Source organism: Puma concolor, chromosome D3, assembly GCF_028749965.1.
Source record: "Puma concolor isolate L17-30 chromosome D3, mPumCon1.1.hap2, whole genome shotgun sequence".
NCBI classification, from domain to species: Eukaryota; Metazoa; Chordata; class Mammalia; order Carnivora; family Felidae; genus Puma; species Puma concolor.
Window position 1 is genome coordinate 68,390,939 of NC_141678.1, and position 22,841 is coordinate 68,413,779.

General features: G+C 53.9%; 1 protein-coding gene across 5 annotated transcripts in view; it reads right to left on the minus strand.

Moving 5' to 3' along the window:
* The window catches only part of ZBTB7C (zinc finger and BTB domain containing 7C), a 349,974-nt gene that overhangs the window by 96,293 nt on the left and 230,840 nt on the right, over positions 1-22,841 (minus strand). Inside the window, exon 1 of one of the 5 annotated variants that reach the window (XM_086682920.1) lies at positions 10,372-10,502. The exons of 3 other annotated variants lie outside the window; for them this stretch is intronic. The gene's annotated coding sequence lies outside the window, so the exon portion shown is untranslated. Of the gene's footprint in view, positions 1-9,484; positions 9,705-10,371; positions 10,503-22,841 lie in introns of those variants that run through there. One more of the 5 variants, XM_086682921.1, reaches the window with a different exon arrangement.

Sequence of the window (22,841 nt, forward strand, 5' to 3'; positions counted from 1 at the left end):
GCCTGGAATGGGCCATTGTGACGTATCGCCATTCATCCTGCCCAAATGGTGACGGCCAACACGTAGAGGCTGGGCACGGAGGAGTTCCCTTGTTCAGTCCTCACGGCAACCCGGTGAGGTTTCCTTCCCATCTTACACATGGGGAAAGTGCAGCACAGGGAGGTTAAGTTACAAGCCCAAGGCCACAGAGCCTGTAAATGACAGAGCTGGGGCTTAAACTCGGCCCTGGCTCCAGAGCCTATGTGCTACAAGGCTGTGCCACGCTGTTTCACCCTCAGTCCCAGTTCAGAGCACCTTGGTGAAGCCTCTCCTGAGCGCCCTGCCCCTCACTCGCTGCTCTGACCCTGACTGGCACTATCTTTCCGGACCACTCAGCTGAGCGTGACACTTGATTCTATAGCATCTTGCTTCATTTTCAAGTTCTGGTCTTAACTGGGTATATGGATGATCACCTTTGAAAGGTGAGGGCCAGAGAGCTGCCTCCCTGTCCTTTCTAGGGCCACTCAGGGTCTGGCCACTTCTGCCCTTGCTGGTTAGGTATCACCTATCATGGCCCCTCGGATTGCAGGGAAGTTTCTCCTCCCAGGGCCCCACCCATCCTCTCCTGGCTCCCTCCACATGAGGCTCACTTGGCCTGGGCCTTTCAACCCAGCATGGACTCAGGCTCTGGGTTGGCTGACGCCCAGGCTCTCTCCTCTGCCTGGGTCTGCAAAGAGTTCACCGCCATGTTATTGGAAAAACTTCTAAGAGCTGGAGGCCAGGTTCACTCAGAGGGTGCACCACGGGAGTGGGGTGGAGGGAGGGCAGAGATGGTGTAGGGATGCACCCCTCAGCAGAGAACCCCGACAGAAGAGGGTGGGGAGGAGGAGCCTCCGAGTTGAGAACCCCAGAGCTGGATGTGCATGGGGCCAGCTACGGGGCCCATTGCCCCAAGGCCCAAGCACCCCTTAGCTCCATCTTTGCATTCACTCATTTTTTCCCAGCTTTCCTGGGCCAGATGGGTCACCCCCAGCGTTACCTTGAAGCAACCTCCTGGCCTACAGACAGGGAAACCATTGTCACCTGCCCAGCTCTCCCTGCAGTGCACCCTAGGGTACCCTCCTTCTGGTCACTCACCCTCCTCTCAACTCATGCTCCGCCCCCCTCCCCAGGCCACCTCTGTGCCCAGGCATCACAAGCAGGGACCAAAGTCGCTTGATTGAAGTAGTTCCAGCACGGATGTCCCCATTCCCACATGAACCGCCCCGTGCTCTGCCCAGCGTTATTTATTCTGCCTTATCGCCATGCCACCATTAGAAATGTGGGCTGGTGAGCCCCCTCTTTCAAAGATGGAAGCCCCGCAGAGGGGGTCACTTGGCAGCCAGTGTTTTCTACACCTTGACGTGAATGAGCACAAAAAACTGGCTATCTCCTAATAACTGGGTCAGATCATCAGAAAGAGAGGACTGAGTGAGAGTTTTTGCAGGGGTGCTAAGAGAGGGGGGCTGTGGGGTGACTTGGGCACACAGAATAATTCCAGCTGGGCAGACCCCAGGAGGTAGAGGAATTTGAACTTTGAAAGAAGAGCACGGAAGTACCAGGGAAAAAAAGTCTACAGTAAATGCCTGTTTTGCTGCCCTCCACAAAACTTGCCAAAATGGAGTGATGACAAGTTAGGGGTTGAAGACACTCAGGGAGGCTTCATAACTGGTCCTTGTCACCTGGTTGAAAACTCACAGCTTAGGCAGTCGGTATTCTTAGTGTGGGGTTCACCGAGGGGACGCACACACGCACGCACACACACACACACAGAGGCATGCACACACACAGTCCAAAGGAAAACACAGCAATGCCCAGAAATCTGCCTCAAACACGTGTCCCCAACCAAGGAGGCCTCGCCGATCAGTGGGAGGTGGCAGACCAAGCCTGCTTCCTTTTATTGCAACTTCTACCCTTCTAGAATTTCTCCTTCTCTGCAGGTCCAGACCACAGAGACATTAATCCCTATTCAAATGAGCCTTCAAGGTTCTTCATTAGAAAACAAAACAAAACAAAAATCTCTCAAAGCACCCTAAAGCAGGGCTCTCATGTCCTAGTGTCGTCATCGGTGTGTGCATTCACCCGCAAGGGAGGGAGAGGGCTCTGGGCCTCACCTGGCCTCTCTTGTTGGAAGGCAGAAATGCGACCCTTCCTTCCCTCCTCTGCCTGCTCCCCCTCCCTGCAACAGCTTTCATAAACAGTGATTATTTCAGTCTTGGAGCACAGCTGTCCTGTGAATTGTCCAGTCAGGGTTACGGGGTGGGAGCCAAGGGCTGGAGCACGGAGCTCAGATCTCGGAGGAAAGCAGCCCTCCCCTCCCCTCCTCCGCCTGCCAGGCTCCGTGCAGGTGGGAGTTGAGGAGGAGGGCACGTCTCTGGCTGAGCCCCCCGGGATGACAGAAGCATTTTCCCAGCAGCCGGATGAGGGCAGAGCCTCAGCGCGGGGAGGGCTGGGAGGCAGAGCTTGTACACAGGGCTGGAGGTGGGGTCGCCCTACCTACGTGCCAGGAATTTGGGCCTCTCCAAAATGCTGCTGCATCCAAATCAAGGAGCCCTGAAATTGCCCCTCCGGCGATCAGCCTCAGGCTGCCTGTCTGGTTAAAATGTGCTGCTGATTTGTAGGGGCGCCTGGGTGGCGCAGTCGGTTAAGCGTCCGACTTCAGCCAGGTCGCGATCTCGCGGTCCGCGAGTTCGAGCCCCGCGTCGGGCTCTGGGCTGATGGCTCGGAGCCTGTTTCCGATTCTGTGTCTCCCTCTCTCTCTGCCCCTCCCCCGTTCATGCTCTGTCTCTCTCTGTCCCAAAAATAAATAAACGTTGAAAAAAAAAATTTTTTAAATGTGCTGGCCTACTGAGGGCCAAGATGGAGTGGCAGTCCATCTGGTACCTGTAGGGGGTATTTGGGAAATGTTGGTTAAGTGAATGGATAAGTGAGTGAAGGACACGCTGGGCCATTAGACATAGTAGTAGAAATAGGGGAGGAAAATCCTGGGTGCTTCAAGGCAAGCGGGTAGGACGCCATCACGGGGGTTGGGAGAAGAAAGGGATGCTGGGTAGAATTCTGCCATGTCACAGCTGTGCACTCCGCCAGCCATGGCAGCCTGGGCCCCTATGGAGCACGACTCCATTAGCAAGCAGCTATCAACTCCTCCTCCTATACCCCGCTCTGAGAAGTTGAGACAATGGTCCTCTGAGAAGGTGATGCTCAGGATTGTCAGAGATGAAGGTCAGGAACCATCTACTCGAGGGCCCTCTGAATTTTTCTTCACCCACAGAAGCCGCCTGGTACAAATAAAATTTTGTGCAAGACGAGACACACGCACAGCTGTTTTTGGATCAGCGCAGTGAATCCCTTTGAAGAACACCAATCTAGTCCCGTTTCTCATTTTGAAAACGGAAACCCAGGCCCAGAAAGGCCAACCTGTGTTCTCAGCCTCCATCATAAACATCCTTCCTACAACTGGTTTCCTCTTCAGTACTTCCTGGGTGGGGCCCGGGGCACCTGTAATCTGTTCAAAGGTTTCATAGGCGATCACCTCTAATCAGGTTTCAGGGCCGCTGCATTACGCACTGGTTTGAAGGTGAGGGGCAAATTCGTAGCAGAGCCTGACCCAAGCTGCTCCTGGGGTCATACCGGCCAAAGTCCATGACAGTGACTTCCCAGAAGTTACAGGAATGAATTTCTGGTACTGAGGCTTACTTGTATTGAACACGGTGCCCCAGGATGGCCACTGACCAGCACGGCAGTTATGTTCTGGGGAACAGGTAATTTTTTGTAATCTTTGGCAGTCTTTCAAGCTAGGTGAGTTTCTCCGTCTCTCTCAGCTCAAATGTATCTTTGTTCAGAGTGTTACCCCAGCCAGTCCCACAGGTATGAAAATGGGATAAAATGATTTCATCACGGAGCTGAAGCCCCAGTGTGAAATGGAGCGCTAAGCCACACCAAGCAACTGTGGATGAATCTGTGGGCCTTGCTGGTGGCTCAGGGCCCCAGCAAGCAAGCAAGAAGGCAGCCTTGCATCGCCCGGTTAAGATGTCAGAGCTCTCCAACTTTCTTTGTGGTCCCAAAGGGGTCCTCCAATGGAGTAAAAAGGTCAGGATCTTGGTTAAGTCTCCATTCAAAGCCCCAAACATTGAATAGCTTGTCCACATTCACTTCCATTAGGTCAATTTCTTCCCTTCCCAAGGCCTGGCTTTCCCATCAGCGGCTGTAGCTGGAGAGAGTGGGGCTGAGGTAGCCGACCCCACCGCCAGCTCTCTGGAGCATTCGAGCATTCTCTTTGGGAAAGAGAATAAGAGCACCAAGCCCCGTGTCATACTGTGGGACCCTGAACCGTTCTACCGAAACATACAGGGAAAACCGGAAGGGAATCCAGACACGCAGAGGAAACCCCAGCCATGCAGGACGATCCAGAAGTCGAAATGGCTCTCACTGTAAGAATGGCAAACAAATGTGACTGAGCTGAATCCAGAATACTTCCTGGGTGGTGCTTCTTTGAGCACATAAACCCTTACAAGGTATGACGGCTACAATAAAAAAGGCAGATACTACCAACAAGCGTTGGCAAAGATGTGGAGAAGAGTCTGGGATCGTCACGTACTGCTGGTGGGAATGTAAAGTGGGGCAGCCGCTGGGAAAATCGGTCTGGCAGTTTCCCAGAAGGTAAAACGTGGAGATGCCGTATGACCCAGCACTTCCACCGCCAGGTAAACACCCGAGAGAAATGCTAACCCAGGTCCACACAAAACATCGTGCGCAGATGTTCGCGTCGGCATTATTTACAAGAGCTGAACATGGAAACGAGCATCCAGCCCTGATGAATACAGAAATAAAATGTGGTATACCCCCCCCATAAGGAATATCATTCACAAACACAAAGGAATAAAGCACGGATACGTACTACAAATGGATGGACCTTGAAAACATTACGCAAAGTGAAAGAAGCCAGTCACGAAAGGTCACATACTATACGATCCCGTTGATAGGAAATGTCCAGAGTAGGCAAATCTGTTTAGAGACAAGAAGTAGATTGTTGGTGACCTAGAACTGGGAAGTTGAGGTCAAATGAGGAGTGACCGCTAATGGGTACAGAGTTCTTTTGCGCATGATGAAAATGTTCCAGAATTGACTGCGGTGATGGTTGCACATACGTGAATATACTAAAAGCCAGTGAATTCTGTACCTTTAAACGAGTGAATTGTGTGGTACATTAATTATATCTTAATAAAGGTGTTATTGTTAAGAACTTAGAAAATTTCCCATCATTCAAGCTCTGCTTAACGGATGCATCCTCCGCTAGACTTCCCTAAGGCCTGACTTCCCTAAGGCTTAAGGAAGGCCAGCGTCAACACAAACTGGTGTCACGGTCACCTCTCCCGTGGTCTTTACCTGTAACTTCACAAAGACCAACGGGCTGACCTGTTAACTCCAGAAACCACTGAACAGTAACAGAATCGTCAGCCAGAATCTATAGCCAAGAAAGCAAGAGCCCTGGGCGTATGAGTGTGCCAAGTTCGGCTCTATGACATCATGTGGGTGGGTCACGTGTACATTTGCTTCTGGTTTGTATCTAATTTGAAAACGCCGACATAGACTGTGTACGCTATTATTAGGCAACTTTTCCAGGTTGGAGTCTCAGTGTTGTTTCACTCAGTTTGTTCAGAGGATGAACTCACTTCTCCACCGATGAGGAACATCCCGCCCCAGGGTGCTGCCCTAGGACGGGCAGGCTTTGGTCCTGCCAGCTTCTCTATTCTGCGCTCCACGTGGACAGGAGCCAGGCCACCACTGGGGGAGAGCTCTTAACCCGCAGGGGAAGCTTCCTTCTCCCTAGCCGGCCTCCTGCATGGCATGGCGGAGGGGGCGCAGGGGTGACTACGAGCGGGTAGGGGGCCGAGTTGACTTGCTCTCCCAGGCAAGGCCCCGATGTGGGGGGGGGGGGGGGTCTGCCAAAGGAACAAAAGGGAGTTCGACGGAAAGACGGCCCACATTCCTCTTTTTCCAAACACAGGCTCAAGATGTGCAGAGGGAAAGTTAAATTATGTGGCAATTTTCAAAGTCATCCACTGAAGATAAACTCTCCCTTCAAAGGAATTACTCATCTCACTCCATCATGATACCTCAGGGTCTATCAGTATTCAAATTTATTAAGCAATGACATGGAGAACGCATTGTTTAAAGGCCCCGTTTCATCACCCCCATTCCCCAAGCTATTTTTTTTTTTGTGCTAAGTCATGAGAAGTCCAGCAAGTGAAAAATCAAAACAAAAACAAACAAGCACACACACACACACACACACACACACACACACACACACACACACACACAGATGGGGGGAAAAATCCTTCGTGGAAGTCGCTGTGAGGCAGGCAGCTTCAGAAAGGAAAAACACAATCTCTGACTAATATGAAGGAGACTCCAAATTGCCCTTGGCAACCATCTCTCAACCCCAGATTCCCCTCCCTCTATTCATCTCTGAAGTTCCCAGCCAAAGGAAAATAAACTGAACAGCTCTGTCCCTGGCCCAACCTGTAGGGCTGCACGGCTGAGAAAGAGCTAAGCAAACAAACATCCCCATGCAATTATACACCTGTGTAATTGCTGCAAACAGGACAGCCAATTGGGCGCTCGCTGCGCTTTCCAGGCTGATAATCTCAACATCGGGAGAAAATGCCTATATTCAGGCACCGTGACATCAAAAGGGAATGCAATATGGTTTCGTGACCCCCAACACAAGAGATTAAGAAAAAGCAGGTGCGGGGGTGGGGGGGGGGTGTGTGGTGGGGGCGGGGTGCTGGGGAGGAAGAAGGAAAACGCCATCGAAACTGTCCCTCCCGGAAGTCAGTTCTAGAGAAGGAAGGCCCCGGAACATCACTCAGGTGGGCTTAGCTTCCAGGCAAGATTTATCAGTTCACCTTCCTCACAAAAGTGATAGTTAATTTTAGAGGTAGTTATCTTACGCCTGTTACATCGCTGAAGATGGAAGGAGAGTTAAGAGGCCAAATGTCCTAGGAATATTTATGGCTGCTGTGTCTCAAAGATTCATCTGACACCATTTTATGAGGACGGATATGTCAGGTCGGCTCAATGGAGATGGACAGGAACAGCAGGAAATGGCACTGAAGTGGAGACACGAGCAGGTGGTCTTTACAGCTGAGCCCTGAAATGCCCTGGAAGGCTAGTGCAAGCCACCATGAGGATTACGGATGGCCGAGAGACGCGGGGTCCAGTGCTGGCTTTGGTACCAAGTCCCGAGAACTTGGACAAGCCTCCCCGGTGGTCGGATGAAGGTCAGAGAGCTGGAGCTCCAGACCTGTGGGTGTGGAAAGCGCCACCCCGGCCGCAGAGCAACAGCTGATGCATCAGGAGGGCGATGTTCTGGGGCATTCCCAGCCTGGCTGGCCCTGCTCCAGAGAGGGGCCAGCCCTCCTGGAGGCTGCACAGGGTTCTTGTCATCTCCAGCTGGGATGTGCCAAATCTAAAAGCTCATCTCAGAACTGGAACCCACAACCGGAAGCTGATAATCTGAGCCACGGGGGGTTCCAATAGCTTCCTGGATACTGTGTGCACCCCACAGCGTCCTCTTGAGCCAGGGATGAGTCCCTGTGACTGCAGCCTGGGGACAGCTCATCATTCCAACTTCCCACCCGTCCTCTTCACCCAGGCTTCCTGCCGCTTCTCCTTCAGGGCAGTGCTTCTGGAACACCTTGCCACACACTGTCGCATTTCATCCACTCAATACCCGCTGAAGGATGTACTGTTGCTATATTCCCACTGAATAGAGCCCAGGGACCAGGTGGGGACTTCAGCTACGAACGTATGCCCAGCACTTAGCAGGGTGCCTGGAATCACACATTAGACAAGACAGTCATTGTTGAATAAATGATTGACTGACGGAGTGGAAAGAAACCGAGGTTCAAAACAGTTAATATTGTGTGTAACACTTACATACTATTTCGTGTTGTGCTGTAATTATATCAGGGGGATTCCTGGGGCACCTGGGTGGCTCAGTCCGTTAAGCGTCCGACTTCGGCTCAGGGCATGATCTCATGGTTCGTGAGTTTGAACCCCACGTCGGGCTCTGTGCTGACAGCTCGGAGCCTGGAGCCTGCTTTGGATTCTGTCTCTGTCCCTCTGTCCCTCCCCTTCTCGCTCTCTGTCTCTCTGTTTCTCTCTCAAATATAAAAAAATAAAATAAAACTTATGTCAAGGTGATTCCCGTCTCCCCAACTAGAGTATAAGATTCTAAAGGATGTGCGGTGTAACAGGCAGCTTTGATTCCCGGCTCTGTCACTTATAAGCTGGACAGCTCACTTAACCCTTTTAAGCCTCAGTTTCCTCATCTGCAAAGTGGGGCTGGTCATTCATACCCGACAGCTTACGTGGATCACAGTAGATAATGTGTGCCAAGCACAGTCTGGCACCTGGTCTCTCAATGCCCCGCCCCTCTCCTTCCTGCCTGCACCCTCTCTGGTTTATCTCCCAGCACAGACATGACAAGATAGGCCTAAAGCTCTGTGACCTCCACGCCTTTGCTCTTCTGGTCTTCCTCCTTACCAGGTCCTGCCCCAATACCACTTCCGATCTGCAGCCTTTCTTGACATCACTGGCTGCCAAAATGCCTGTGTTCAGATCCCAGAGTGGCTCTCCTAGAGGTCTGTTGAGGACAGTCTACTTGCTACCCAGGTTCGCTATTCTTTGCAACCCTCATCTCTCTGTGCTGGCCACCCCTCAGTGGTGGCTCAGGCCTGAGTCTTGTCTGTGTCTCCCCAGGGTCTCAGGGGGGCTTGGTGTGATCCAAATCTCCCAATCTCATGAAGTTCTGGAACCTAGGCTGGTGGCCTCAGGGCCCAAGCGGCACTGGGGTCCTATGGTTCTGGGCAAGGAGCACCGGACTCTGCTGGTCCCCTGGGACTCAGTCCCTCCTCACTGTAAACTGGGGGTGCTAAAGATACTGCCCCTAGTGGTACTCTTCCCCCCCCCCCAAGAGACAGAGACCCCAGCCGTTTTGGGGAGGGTGGCTTTCCTCTCCCTTTCAGTCCAGGTTGGGCCTTAAGGGCAAGAGGGTCAACCAAGGCAGCCAGGTTACTTACTGTCCTTTCCTGGAGATCTATCCAGAGGGGGTTCCTGACCCTTGTCACCCCCCAGGACATCACTGGGTGGAGTGGAGCTTAAACTTGAATCCAGCAGGGCCATCCCCTCCCCTCCCACAAAATCTTCAATCGAATCTGGAGAAAACTGCCCGATTGTCTCAACCACTTCCTTCCCATTTTCAAAATTCTGCATTTAGAGGGATTGGAAGGGTTATGCCCACAGCCTGCCAATGAGTCCTCGGAATTCATTAATAACAAGGGTTAAAAGAAAGAGCGCAGTCGTCCCCTGCCCCACCTGCCCGCAGCCAGAAAAACACAAGCCAGAAACTGGGGCAACCGCACCGGGCGCCCCCCGCCCCACCCCCCGGAGTGCTCACCACAGGCACGAGAAAACCGCCCCCACTCGGGATGCTCCGCGCTGGGCTCTTTGCGGAGTGCTTCCCCGGCCCCGCCGCGCCCGCTGCAGGGAACGGGGCGCTCCGGCGGGCGCCGCGCGCGCGGGCGCTGGCAGGGGTGGGGGCGCGCGGGGCCGCTCCCTTCCGGTCTCCAGGCCCACCTGAGGCTCCGGGAGCTTCGAGACCCCGGCGGGACTCCACGGGCCCGGAGGGAGTTGTCCCGCCCACCGTGCCCAGGTCGGAGCGCAGGGAAGGATCCCCCGCCCACCCCCCTCTGCCAGCGGCTCCCGCCCAAGGATCGCGACGCGACCCTCTCCAGCTTGCAACGGCGACTCCTGCCAGTCCTCCCTTTTAATTTCTGCCCCCCGTCCGGCCCTCGACTTCTGCCCCGAGTTGCCTCTGCTTTTGCTCCTCGTCCCCCAAACCCAAGTTTTGCATCTGACCCTGGGGAAGCCCGAGGTTTTTTGGAGGGAGGGAATTTAAACGATCCGCGTCTGTCCGCCACTCCCTTCCGGAGCGGCCCTCGCGCCTCGCTGTCCCCTCTCCCCGCTACCAAAGGCTGCCCGCGAGGGCCGCGGGCACGGAGCAAGCCAGGAGAGTTGCTCTACAGAGTTCCAGACTCTCTTCCACGTCCGGCCGGGAGGGACGCGGCCGCGCGCCCCGCCGGTAGACCAGGAGCCCCGGCCCCCGTGTCCCCGGCGCGCTCGGCCGGCCCGAAGCGGGTTTGAAATTGCTGCCGTTGCCGCCACTCCCATCCGGCCGGTCGGAGCCCACGCCCGGGGCCAGGAGGTCCCCGCGGCGCCCCGAAGGGCTCCCCGCTTACCTCCCTCCGCCGCCCCGCCGCCCCGGCCGGGTCGCCGCACACCCACCTGGCCGCCCCGGGGGCGCCGCGCTCGTGCCCGGGCAGTGTCCTGAGCGCCGCCAGGGTCCCGGGCTGGGGATCCACGCGGCAGCGCTGCTCAGGGGAGCCTGCCGCGGCCGGCGGGAGGTTGTCATTGATTCGCGCTGGGCGAGTTAAGCCATTCCAGGAGTGGTTTTGAAGAGAGCACTCCCACCCCTCCCTCCAACCAAAGTATTTGGCAGGCAGCCCCTGTCGTCCACCTGTACTGCTAAGCGCGGGACAAGGACCAACTTCACTAGTGGCGCTTTAGGCTTCACTTTAGAGCACGCAAAGGAAGCTCTTTCCTAAAGGTAAAGCAGAAATGAACGTAGGGGTGGTAAAGGATTCCTCCCCACCCCCCACCCCGCCTCTCTCCTGGTCTCCTCAGTTATTTCTTCTTCCCTCTGAATGTTTCACAAAATGCCTTACCACTTCTCTCAAACCAGGGCAGCCTTTTATTATTATTGTTTGACTCAGTTCTGTGTGTCTCTTGTTTTTAAAGGCAATTTTACTTCCATTTGCCTGAAACCTGAGCCCAATAAAATTACCAGAATTACGTCTTCTGCTCAAAGGGTCTTGAATGTAACTTCACCAAATCAAACACTGTACTGCAAGCATTCAAGGGGCATATAAAACAGAGGGAAGTGCGGGAGGGAAGCACAGAACGGCAGCTCCCTCCACCAGGGGGTCCACCTGGGTTTGGCCCAGGTGGAGTCAAGGGGCCTGCGCGGGGGCACCCGCAGACAGGGCTCACCCACAGCAAACATATCTGACAGGCTTTCCATGGCTTTGTCTCCATTGGAAGCCTGACTCAGAAATGCCAACCGGAGATCCAACAGTCCGCATGTGGGGTGGGCCAACCACCAATCACAGGGAGGTGTGGCCAAAGCACCCTCTCCCAAGCTGCTCCTTAAAGCCACATGCTACACCCTTTTTGAAAACTGCCAGTGGGGAGGCTCCTGGCTCTGTCATCCCTCTTTCCCCTGGAACTGTCCTTCACCTGGGGGAAATCCTCGTTAACCCCTTGGTACCTAGGCTGGCAGTTCTCAGAAACATGGGAGGAGCCAAGGGGAGCTCTTCTTCCCTGGTGATCAGCATCTCCGCGTGCCATGGAGAAGCCCCACAAACCAAAGGAGACCAATGGGGGTCCTGGCCCTCTGTGGCCTCTGCCCCTCTTCCAAGGCCAGGCCACTAGCCTTAAAGTACCCCAGAGTCAAAGGTAAATCCCAAAGGTCCGTCAGTCCATGAAGGTCAAGAACACTAGGAAGATGGTTCCCACTAAAATATCTCCTCCAACAGGTGCCCCCTGCCTGAAATTCCAGTGTTAGTGATTCATTCCTTTGTGAGCCACGCCCTGCAGAAAGCCTGTACCAGGCAGGCAAAACTGCTTTGGGAAGGCAGGAAGGGTCTCTCCCTGTGGTTCTAAAACTGTAAATACCCATGGGCAAAGGCAAGGATGAGTCTGTCAGTCCCTGCTTGCTGTGGTGGGAGGGCCGTGGATGGTGTGCGAGGCAACAGAGGGTCTCAGAGCCAGGGAGGTGTGGAGTAGGGTGGGGAGGGGGTGCTAAATCAGGGAATCAGTCACTGAAGTTCAGAAGGGGAAGCACTTAACCAGGGCAGGTGGACGGTTTCCAAGACTGGATGACTCCATAGCTTTTTATCAAAAACCACGTACTCCCGGAACACCCAAGCCAAAGAACGAAAAGTCAAATCCCTTTGTCCACAAAGTCACTAATTAAATATCCAGTCATGTGTAACTCCATACTCCACTCCCAGACCCGGTAGGCAAAAGTGCCACCACATTACCTGGACGGAATCAGTATCAGTCCAGAAGTGTTTGTCGTGCACCCACAGGGGTTTGCCTCAATGCCCTGGGCAGAGGTGGGGTGGGGTGGGTGCCGTGGGGTGGGCCTCACGTCTGGTGGGGAGATAAAGCACCGAGGGTTGGCCAGTGTGGGGCAGGGCCCATAGCGCATGGTGCAGGGTCCATCAAGACAGGGACAGCAGACAAGGAGCTGAGAACAGTCAGGAAGACAGGGATCATCTGGAGAGGGCTCCAGGAGGTAGGCTAGGCGGCTCTGGAAGTTTGTGCTACTGTGAGCAGGAAGGCATGTCAGGTGCGGGAATGAAGGCTTGGGGAGGGGGCAGCCGGCCTGGTTGAGAAGGTTGTCGAGGTGGGTACAGCAGCAGGTCGGGGTCTGTGTGATGGACCCAGTTTATAGGTGCAGCTTCTGGCTGAAAGAGAGCGCAGGGCAGGGACTGCTTTCAGGGGAGGGAGGGAGGGAGGGAGGGAGGGCTGGAGCACGTCTTTCAAACCCAGCTGGAGTTGGATGTAGGCAGAGGGGTGGTGGAGGGAGGCTGCCAGGAGGGGTGGGGGAGAGCTGCGGTGCCTAGCCCAGCCTGCCCCCAGGCGGCCCCTCCTAGCAGGGCTCCAGCCCCAACCCGAAGGAGTGTCTGAGTAGGCCAGTGGGTGGTGCCAGGGCCGAGGATACTGCGGCCAAGAGCCTGGGAGGGAGGGCTGGCCACTCTCCAGCCCACCGGCTGGACCCCCACAGTGGACAGTGAATGTCATCCCTCCCCCCCTCCCTCCTCCTTAATCACTGTCTGTGTGTGCCCAGTTGGGACACGCCCTTCAGAAGGGCTCTGGGCAAAAAGCGGAGAGCCCTACCCCTTGGCCCCTCCAGCCTTGCCTCCTTGTTCTCAGTCTCCGTGCCAGGTGCCTCTTGGGAACAGAAACATAAAAGCGTCTCGGAGGGGTGGGGTGGGGGGAAGGGACCGAGGAGGCGACCAAAGCCACCCACAGAAGGGGCTCTGGGCTGGCCGGACTCTAGATCTGTTATTGTGCATTTCCTTTTGGGATGTGGCTTCTTCCCGGGCCCTCTGTGGACCCCTCCCTCTCGCTCCCCGCCCCCCACTCCTCTCTCCAGTCTTTCCCACCCCCACCCCTCTTCCTGGGTCAGGTCGGTCAGAACTCTTGGAAACAGGCTGGCTTACAGACGCCTTGCTTTTCACATCTGCCTCCAAACCCACAACTCACTCTTGTTCCAGGGAGGGTGAAAGCTCCTTCAACCACCCAGCACGGCTCAGAGGGCTAAACAGAAGCCCAGTGAGCGAACCCGCTACTGTCTTAACTTGAAACTTCAGTGATGCCCGGTCATCAGTGGTGACGTAAGCACACAGACGGCTTCTGAACGAGCGTGCACACACACAGGCTATGTTTGCACACATGTACAGAGAGGTGGGTACAGAGATGAGCCGTACTACCTAGAACTAGAGATAACACATATCTATTGAGGGTCTACCCCGACTACAACCCTGCAACCGCACCAAGAGACAGATCCTCTCATACCCCGCCCCTCCCACCCCCCATGCTGAGCCATGAGGAAATAGGCTCAGAGAGGTCTTGCCGCTTGGTCAAGGTCACAGGACTTGATAAATTGTAACATCGGGCGTGATACCAGAGTCTTCGGAGCTCTGGTGCCCAGGGGCGCTGGGGTGGCTCAGTGGGTTAAGTGTCTGACTCTTGATTTTGGCTCAGGTCATGATCTCAGGGGTTTGTGAGTTCGAGCCCTGAGTCGGATGGACTCCCAGCTGACAGTGCAGAGGCTGCTTGGGATTTTCTCTCTCCCTCTCTCTCTCTGCCCCTCCCCTGCTCATGCACTTGCTCTCTCTCTCTCTCTCTCTCAAAATAAACTTAAAAACAAAAAAAGAATTCTGGCACCCAAAGGCTGCTTCTGGGGCTCAGCTCTGGCTTTGTCTAGCTCCTACAGCCGGTTCTCTTAGGAGTGGTTTGCTTTGCTTTGCTGATGTGTACCTCAGTTTCTCCAGCTGCTGATGACTCTCACCAAACCAGGAGGCTATTATTAGCCAGGAGGAGGCTGAGATGGAGGGTGGACTAGTAAAAAGCACTGGAGCAAGTCTTCCCTAGAGAATTTGCACAGCAATGGTTTTGAGTGTTACTCAGACGGGAAACTCAGAGCCACCCTTGCTGCCTCCCCGTCCCTCCCAGCCTGCACCCCACCCCTGCAGATCCATCCATCCACAAGTTTATCTCCAGAATAGATCTTGAATCCACTCTCTTCCTGCCACCTCCTCCACCACTGCCCTCTGCTGGGCCACCATCCCTTCTGGCCTTGACCTGTGCAGAGACCGCCTAAGTGGCCCTCTTGCTCCCATTCCTGTCCTGCTCCTTCAGCCCAGGGCCACAAGGCTGCCTGTGTAATCTTCTTAAAACGTGCATCTGGTCACATCACAGGACACTTCAAGTGCAGTCCAAACTGCTCGCCACAGCCCCTGAGGCTCAGCAAAATTCCTGCTTCTCACTCCAAGCTCACCCGTGCCTTCTGCCCCCATCCTCTGGTTGAGTTCTTTGTCCTTCCTGTTGTGGGACTTTGCATGTGCGGATTCCTTGGCCTGACATCCTCTCCCCCTATGCCAGGTCTTAACAGAAACATTACCTCCAGGGCGTCTGGGGGCCTCAATCGGCTGAGTGTCTGACTCTTGATTTCGGCTCAGGTCATGATCTCACGGTTTGTGGGTTTGAGCCCTGCATCAGGCTCTGCGCAGACAGCGTGGAGCCTGCTTGGGATTCTCTGTCCCCCACTCTCTCTGCCCCTTCCCTGCTCGCGGTCAGGTCTCTCTTTCTCTCTGTCTCAAAACTAAATAAATAAACATTAAAAAAACAAAGGAAAAAAAGAAACATCACCTCCTCAGGCAAGCCTTCCTTGATCACCACAGATAAACTAGAAAGGTCCCTCACCATCATCTATTTCAGACCTTTGATCAAAGCACTCATGCCACGTGCATATTTTTATTTAACTGCTTGCTTACACGGAATTATTTTCTGACTGTCCCTCCCGCTAGAATAGAGGCTGCTTGTGGGCAGGGACCTCGTGTGTCTTTTTCACTGCGTATACCTGAGACACGATAGGCCCCTGGCAAACACGCGTGAGGCAAAGATTTGTTGAGAGAGCCTCAGATCTGGGAGACAGGCAGAACGGATCTAGTTCTGGATCTGTGCCCTCGAGGATGTCACACGGCCTCCCAGATCCTCTGCTTCCTCCTCTGTCAATGGGGGCCATGGATGAGATGATGACCCAGAGCCTTTCGAGGCCTGGTGCTCGGCAGTTGGGTGGGCCTTCACTCTCCAAGAAACTGCAAGCGCCGTTAAATAGACAAGAAGAGAAACTTGGCCATGCTGTACCTTGGATGGCTTTGAGAAGGCTCTGCTTCTGTTGTCCGTCCTGCTGACACTTTAGACAAGTCAGTTTGTGAGGACTTAGGCTGCTCAGGGCCGTGACTGGCCACCATCCCCACAGCACACCCTGCCGCGCAAGCATGGAAACTGGGGCTCGTCCAGAGAAAGCAGTTACTTCGGAGAGAACCAGCATCAAGTCAGGAAAGATTTTATCTAGGGCCTTCCGTCCCAGCAGTCATGTTCCCCCCAGCGCCCCCGGTCTGAGGCCTGACCTCCGAGGATGTCACCTTGTGTGGGTGCAACGCTTTAACTCCCAGTGGCTTTCTACTGGGCCTTCCTACCTGGCCTTCTTCGCAACAACCCGGGAGGGCAGACCGAGGAAACTGAGATGCAGACCAAAAAAGTGAGTGAGTGGCAGAAAGGAGGCCTTTGAAATCAAGGAAGAAGAACTCTAGTGACATTAATATTCTTTATATTATATAAATATAATTTGTAATTCATATATTATATATGAATATGTGACTTTAAGAGAATATTTATATGAAATATATTTGAAAAAATATATGAAATTCTTCCATATTAGAGAAAATTCGTGAAACAGAGGAGAGAGGGTCCCTCATAATCATACCACACTAGACAGGGTGGATACTTGTAGCATTAGAGCAGGTTAGGGCAGTTAGTCTGGGTCTTAGTGTCCCTCGCCCTCACTCCCCCTCCCTCTCTCCCCCTCCTTCGCTCCCCCTGCCTCTCTCCCTCTCTCCCCTTCTGGTTCACTCACCAGAGTGAACATTGGCTCCATCTGACGTCCCACTTTGCACTTCTCAGGTGCTCCACAAATGTTTACTTAAATGTTGAGGCAAACTGAGAGAAAACTCAGCCTAGCCGGCTGGGGCAAGAGGAAGAGGTTGCACTTCAGGGGTGCCAGCCTCTGTCTAGGTGGCCCTGTGGCTTCCCAGTTCTGAGGACACGCCAAGTCCTCACTATTCCAAGCTCCCTGCTCGCGCCATTATCTATTATCGCAAGGGACTTTACCGCGATGAGAGGCTCTATCACTTTCATCCACAGATCAGATTTCACTGAAACGCAGTTACATGCTGATTTAAATAACAATCCGTAGCTGTTTAGCATCAGGAACAGAGAAGGAGCCTCGCACTTTGGATCTAGGCTCTGCGCTGACAGCCCTTTCTGTGGTCACAAAGGTTATCCAAATCTGCCGGTTGCCAATGCGACACACATTTCTGCCACCATGTTTTGGGAGGGGGGCAGACCCAGTCATCTGGAACCTCCGGGCAGTGGGCCAGGCTCCTTGACCAAACTCTCCCGCTCTTGGAGCACGCAGAGGAGATCCGGGGAAGCAGAGCTGTGGCCGCCTGGCCTTTGGCTGCCCTGTCCTTTGGGAGCTGGAAGGTGAGAGTGGGGCCCAGAAGGGAGGCTCGGATACTTGGAGCTGCCTCCTGCTTCTCAGGTGTGCTGAAAGACCAGCCAGAGCTTGCCCTGACCCCGGGCCCTTGGAGGGGAGGTGCTGGCTGAGCACTGGGTCCCGGAAGTGCTCCCTCTGGGGAAGCTAGGGGAAAGTACCCCACCTGGCTGGGACTCTGGGCAGGGCTCAGAGTCTGGCTGCCTGTACAATAGACAGAGTGAGTGGCCGGGTCCCAGCCAGCTGCCGCTCACAGCCCCAGGGCCCCAGGGTTGCCAGGGCCTCGCCCTCCTCTCGGATTGTGGATTGTATTGGGTGACGCAGTTAGGCACCCACGGTGGGGGGAGGAGAAAGTGCCAAGAGCCTCCAGGGCTCTGGGTGACTGGGCCTGTCACCTCAGAGCTGGGAGCCTTGGGGAGGAGGAGGGCTCAGCCAGGACCTGGCCAAGGGGGCAGCGGAGGGAAAGGGGGCAGCATTACCTGACAGGGGAGGCAGGTTCCTCCTCCCTTCTCCCTCCTCCCTCCCACCCTCCCTCCCTCCCTCCTCCCTTCCTCTCCCAGGTCTGTAGTAATTGCCTGTTTGTGCCCCACCCCCACTACTCCAGGCTTTGGCTATAAAGTGGTGAACACATCAAGATCTCCCCATCCTCATGGAGCTGACCTTCTAGTAGGAAAGACAATGACTAGACAACCATCTGCCAGGAAGTCAGGTGGGTGAGGCCGCCGTCACTGCCCCCCACCCTGAGAAGCGGGGAGAGCCGGGACTGTACCCTATGCAGAGTGAGGACACGGAGTGAAGGCAGGTGTGACTTACCCAAGACCAACCCAGGAGAAGTGGTGGAGCTGCTATGCACTCAGTGCTCAGTACTCAGTGCTCAGTACTCAGTGCTCCCAGCACTCTCCCTCTTCCCTAGCACGGCCACCGAACAGACCTATCTGCAAAGCAAAACTCTGTGCCCCTAGGGATACCATTTTTTTAAAGGAGGTGTTTATACCCAGAAAACTAAAAAACAAAAATCAACTAAACTAAGAAGCTCAGGCTAGGCAAAGAGCTAACTCCGTGGTGTGAAATGACACTCCTGAGACAGGAGCCTGCGGGTCTAGACAGCCTGGGGAGCTGAGGGCCAGGCGACACTGGCCGCAAACTCTGGCCTTGACCCAAGTTCTCCTTAGTGACCCTGGTGAAAGCTGGCCTGTCGCTCCTGGGTCCCCGCAGATGTGTGAGGGCCCCATTACCCAACCGCGCTGTTGGTACCCTTTGGGCATCACAAATACACCCTGGGGGCCCATGTGTCCCTTCACAGCGGTCTGACCAGGAAGAGAAAAGGCAGTGTCGGGGATGAGGAAGATGTGGGCAGGACCACGTGTGTGTATGCAGGTATGTGTGTGCAGGGGTGTGTTGGGGGATGTGGGAGGGTGTATACTGAGGGGGCCGGTGAGTGGAAGGATGGGCTGCTGGGCTGGGCGGCTGATTGTTGATGGGGGAGGGGTGTGCACCAGCAGTTTCTCTGTTGGATGAAGCAGTGGACAGGCTCTGACACCCTCCAGATGCTCTAACTGGCGTTAGAGCATGCTCAGGCAGAGGTCAGCCTCACCCCTAGAGCTGGTCAGCATGCCATCGCCAGGGACTGCTGGGTACGGCCAGGACGGCCCGCAGCCCTTCCCCAGGGCCAGACAAACTAGGAGGCTGGAGGGTCAGCACAGGGACCCTCCCCATCCTGTGAGGGTGGCAGGGACCTTCTCATTGAAGCTGGCACCTTCCATAGGTCAAGGTTACGGCTGTAGGATGGACGGGAGGACAGGCCAGAACTGAATGGCCACTATGGAGATCAAACCCAGGCATGGTGATGCCTTTCTGAACTCGGACCTCTGATCCTCTGCTCGAGTCTCTGGGCAGATGGTTACAACGCAGATTCCTGGCATCCCCCACCCCCACGCCCGGCCCACTGAATCAGAATCTGAGAGACGTTGTCATTGACATAAGTCCTGCAGGTGTGTGCTGGGAGGCGGGGCCAAGGAGGAGGTTTTCCAACTGCTGGACTGTTCCTTACACGTTCTCCGCATCAGCCAGTTTCAACAGCGGCAGAGCATGCCAAGGACTAGAGACACCGCTGTGCAGGTAGCCGTCCCTACTCTCAGGCACTTGGGACTCTTCCATGTTATGGATAATGTGGGCGTGAACATCCTTATGCACACTTGCCCTTATGCGGACTCGTGCCTTAAAGTCCATTCTCAGAACAAAGGATGAAAAGGATATGAACATTTTTATGGCTCCTACCATAATAGCACTAAATTGCATTTTCCAGAAAGGCTGCACATTTGGGCCGACACCTGCAACGTGCAAGAGTGTCGATTTCATCACAGTGCTGCCAGCATTTCGGCCCCTCAGTTAAAGATAAGGAAACTGAGGCTGCATTGCTGAAGTGACCTGTGACCTATGTCAAGTGACACATTCAGTCAGTGCCAGAACTGGGACAAGAACCCAGGGATTTCTCATTCAGGGGCCAGGATGTTTCGCCACGGCCGACTTCCTCAGGCTCCAAAGAGGCAGGAGGGAGAAATCAAGTCTGGCAGGTCACTCTCTGTCCCCCACCCCTCCCTGCCAGCTCTGACCTCAGCTAGGAGCTCACGTTTCAGTGCATTTCATTGTTTTTCTGCCTGTAAAACCGGGCCTCTCCCTTGTCTGCTCAAGCTCCACATCCTGAGTGAACTCTCTGATTCCTCCGAGGAGGCCATCACATACTTGAACCGTGGGTTAGATGCAGATAAGTGGACGGGGAAGGAGTGGGACAAAGGCGAGATGACGGTCCGGGGAAGGACAAAGGCCAGGCCAGATCGGCCAGAGCAGTGGGGGCCCCAGGGGGAAAGTTAAGACGCAAAGGAGTTGGGGCCCAGGGTGGCAGACAAAGGGGTCCAAATGGGGAGCCTTGAGCACACGCCTAAGCCTCCATCTGCTACTGGGATGTCGGTTGTTCCCATGAGAAAACTGGGTTCTGGCTTTAGCCGGGGGAGGGGGGGCAGTCCTTACCAAGGTGTCTGAGGGTGCAGAGGATTCCCAACCCCCCAGCTAATCATATGGAAATTGCATGAGTATGTGAGCGTGTTCCTTTTTCTGGGAAGACAGCCCATAGAGCTTAACAGATTTTCAAAAAAGTTTATGACCCCCTCTAAAAGTTCAAAAAATAAAAGTTAGATGAAGAGTGGAAGTCATTGAGAAGTCAGAACTGTTTGTTGTAGGAATTATATATGTGTTTTTACCCAGGGTAAGGAGAGAGGAGATAATTACAGGTGGTCCTTCTCAGATAGGTTGATGATAGATGGATGGATGGATGGATGGATGGATACATTTGATAAATGAATGAAAGGAAGGAAGGAAGGAAGGAAGAGGGGAGGGAGGGAGAGAGGGAGGGAGGAAAGATGGAAGGGAGGGAGGAAGGAAGGAAGGAAGGACGGGTGGAAGGGAGGAAAGGAGGGAGAAAGGGAGGGAGGGACAAACGGAGGGAGGAAGGAAGGAAGGGAGGGAGGGATGGAGGAAGGGAGGGAGGGAGGAAGGGAGAACTTTTTGCAGAGACTTATTGTAAAGAATCAATATTCGTACCATCTAGGTTTCTTACTTTCCAGTCACTGCCCTCCAAAGATGCTCCTAGGCAAAGATAAAGCCTTCTCAAAGTGGAGAAGCCATTTAGTGGGAAAAAGGGATTTGGCTTCACAACTTTTCCAGAACTATCTCTTGCATAAGACGGGATGCGCTTGAAAACAATCACAGCAAGCCCTTCCCAAGCACTTAGTGGGTGTTCGGCACAGTGCTGAGTACTTTAGGAGTATTATCTTGTTTACTGCTCAGCAGCCCTGGTGGTTTGCACAGTATCATACCTCCCATTTTACAAGGGAGGAAACGGAGGCCCAGGGATGTAATGTCACTAGCCCCCAAGCAAACAGCTGTAGCTGAAACAGAGGGTACTGGAAGCTAGGTGGGCAGGTCCGGAGCTGGGGCTAGATACAGCCTTCGAGAGCAGTCACGTCCTGTCCTCAGCAATCAGCCCCATATTCATCTTCCACCAAAAAACCTGGATCATGACCACTTGAACCCTACTGTTCTCTATGCCTTTAAAGGGATAGCGCAGTGAATATACTTGAAATTATCCAGGCTGATTGTCTATACTTGCTAAAAAAAAAAAAAAAAATGGTAATAGTAGACGTAATAGTAATCCCTCCCATTTACTGACCATCTAATACGAGTCAGAATATATATATATATATATATATATATATATATATATATATATAAAGGCTTTATGTTCATTTTCTTAATCATATCCTTACAACAAGTTTCCAAAGTGAGTATCAGCATGTTCATTTTACAGATAAAGGTATTGAGGTCCAAGGGGGTTTAAATAGCCTGCTGGAGGTCAGCTAGGAAGTGGAGGGGGCTGGACTGCACTCACACTCTTTTTCTGCGTCTCTGTCTCTTGCTGGGTAATGCAGAGCACAGAGGTACAGGAGCTGGCTTCCTTGTTGGGGCCTGCCTGATGACTGGGGCACAGAAAAGGCCCAGGGGGCTCACTGCCATGGTCAAAGGAGAAGGAAGGAAGGAAGGAAGGAAAGGAGGGAGGAAGGAAGGAAGGAAGGAAGGAAGGAAGGAAGGAAGGAAGGAGGGAGGGAGGGAGGGAGGGAAGGAAGGAAGGAAGGAAGGAAGGAAGGAAGGAAGGAAGGAAGGAAGGAGGAAGGAATGGATAAAACATAGCCTATGCCTCAGGCAGCACCAAGACGATAAATTACCCAAATCTAGAGCTGCAATTCCAAAAGTCCTACAAAAAGGGGCAGTAGCCACTGGCGCTGTGAATCAATCCACCCTGAGCCACTCACTCGAGCGTACATTCAGAGGCATGACCCAAGTGTCTTTGGAATTTGGCTATATAGTCTTTGAGGCCAAGGTTCAGTGCCTCATGAAATGTTCTTGTGAAGTTCATGTGCAGGTGGGATCATGGCCCTTAACTGAAATCAGTGGTTGTTTCAGTGCATCCCTTCTCTGGGGTTTTGATCTTGATCTGAAAACCCCAGGGCCTGGAAAGCAAGAAACGCAGTGGGCAGTAGTGATGGCCAACCCCGAGGACAGGGCCGGGGAGGTGGGGGTAGATGAGGTCGCAGCTGCGGCTCAGGGTTGTGGCCGGGAAAACCTGAAGGGGAGCACTACGCCAGTCTTGTCAAGTCCAGAGGCCGAGCGGACACAGAATCTGAGAAGTCTTTGGGCACAGCACGCTGCCTGAGTTCCAAGTAAGCAAGCAAGGTCACGGCTCGGCACGATGCCAGACGTGTGGCCCTGTCGCCTGGGATCCTACCAAGCAGGCACAAATAGGGGTCAGGAGTCTATCTGAACAGCTAGGAGGTCAGTTAAGGCAGGAGGAAACAGTCTGGGTTGGATCCCAGGCCCTGGAGGGAATGAGAGGAACCTCTCGCAAAGGACTCAGTGAGCCTTAAGGAAACCCAGGCATGGAAGACAGGGTCTGCCCTCTGGGGCAGCATGAGGGCTGAGCTTGGCCAGGGAGAATGGGGATCCCAGGAGACTGTGGCTAGTGACCGCACTCCAGAAACCAGGCCAACCCCACACTGCCTTTCTTCCATGGGGGTGGAAGAAATCCACCCTGGTCAGTTCTCAGAGGGTCGCTCTCCCGACTCTACAGTCCTCTCGGCTCTGGCATTTCCTCTCATTTCAGAAAATAAAACTTTGTGTCTCTTAATCTTCAAAGTCATCCACATACATTGAGAATAACCTTATGTGTTTAGGATTCTATTGTTATTCAAGACACTTGTTTTCACCCCGTTTTCCTCACTAGCCATTTGATGGT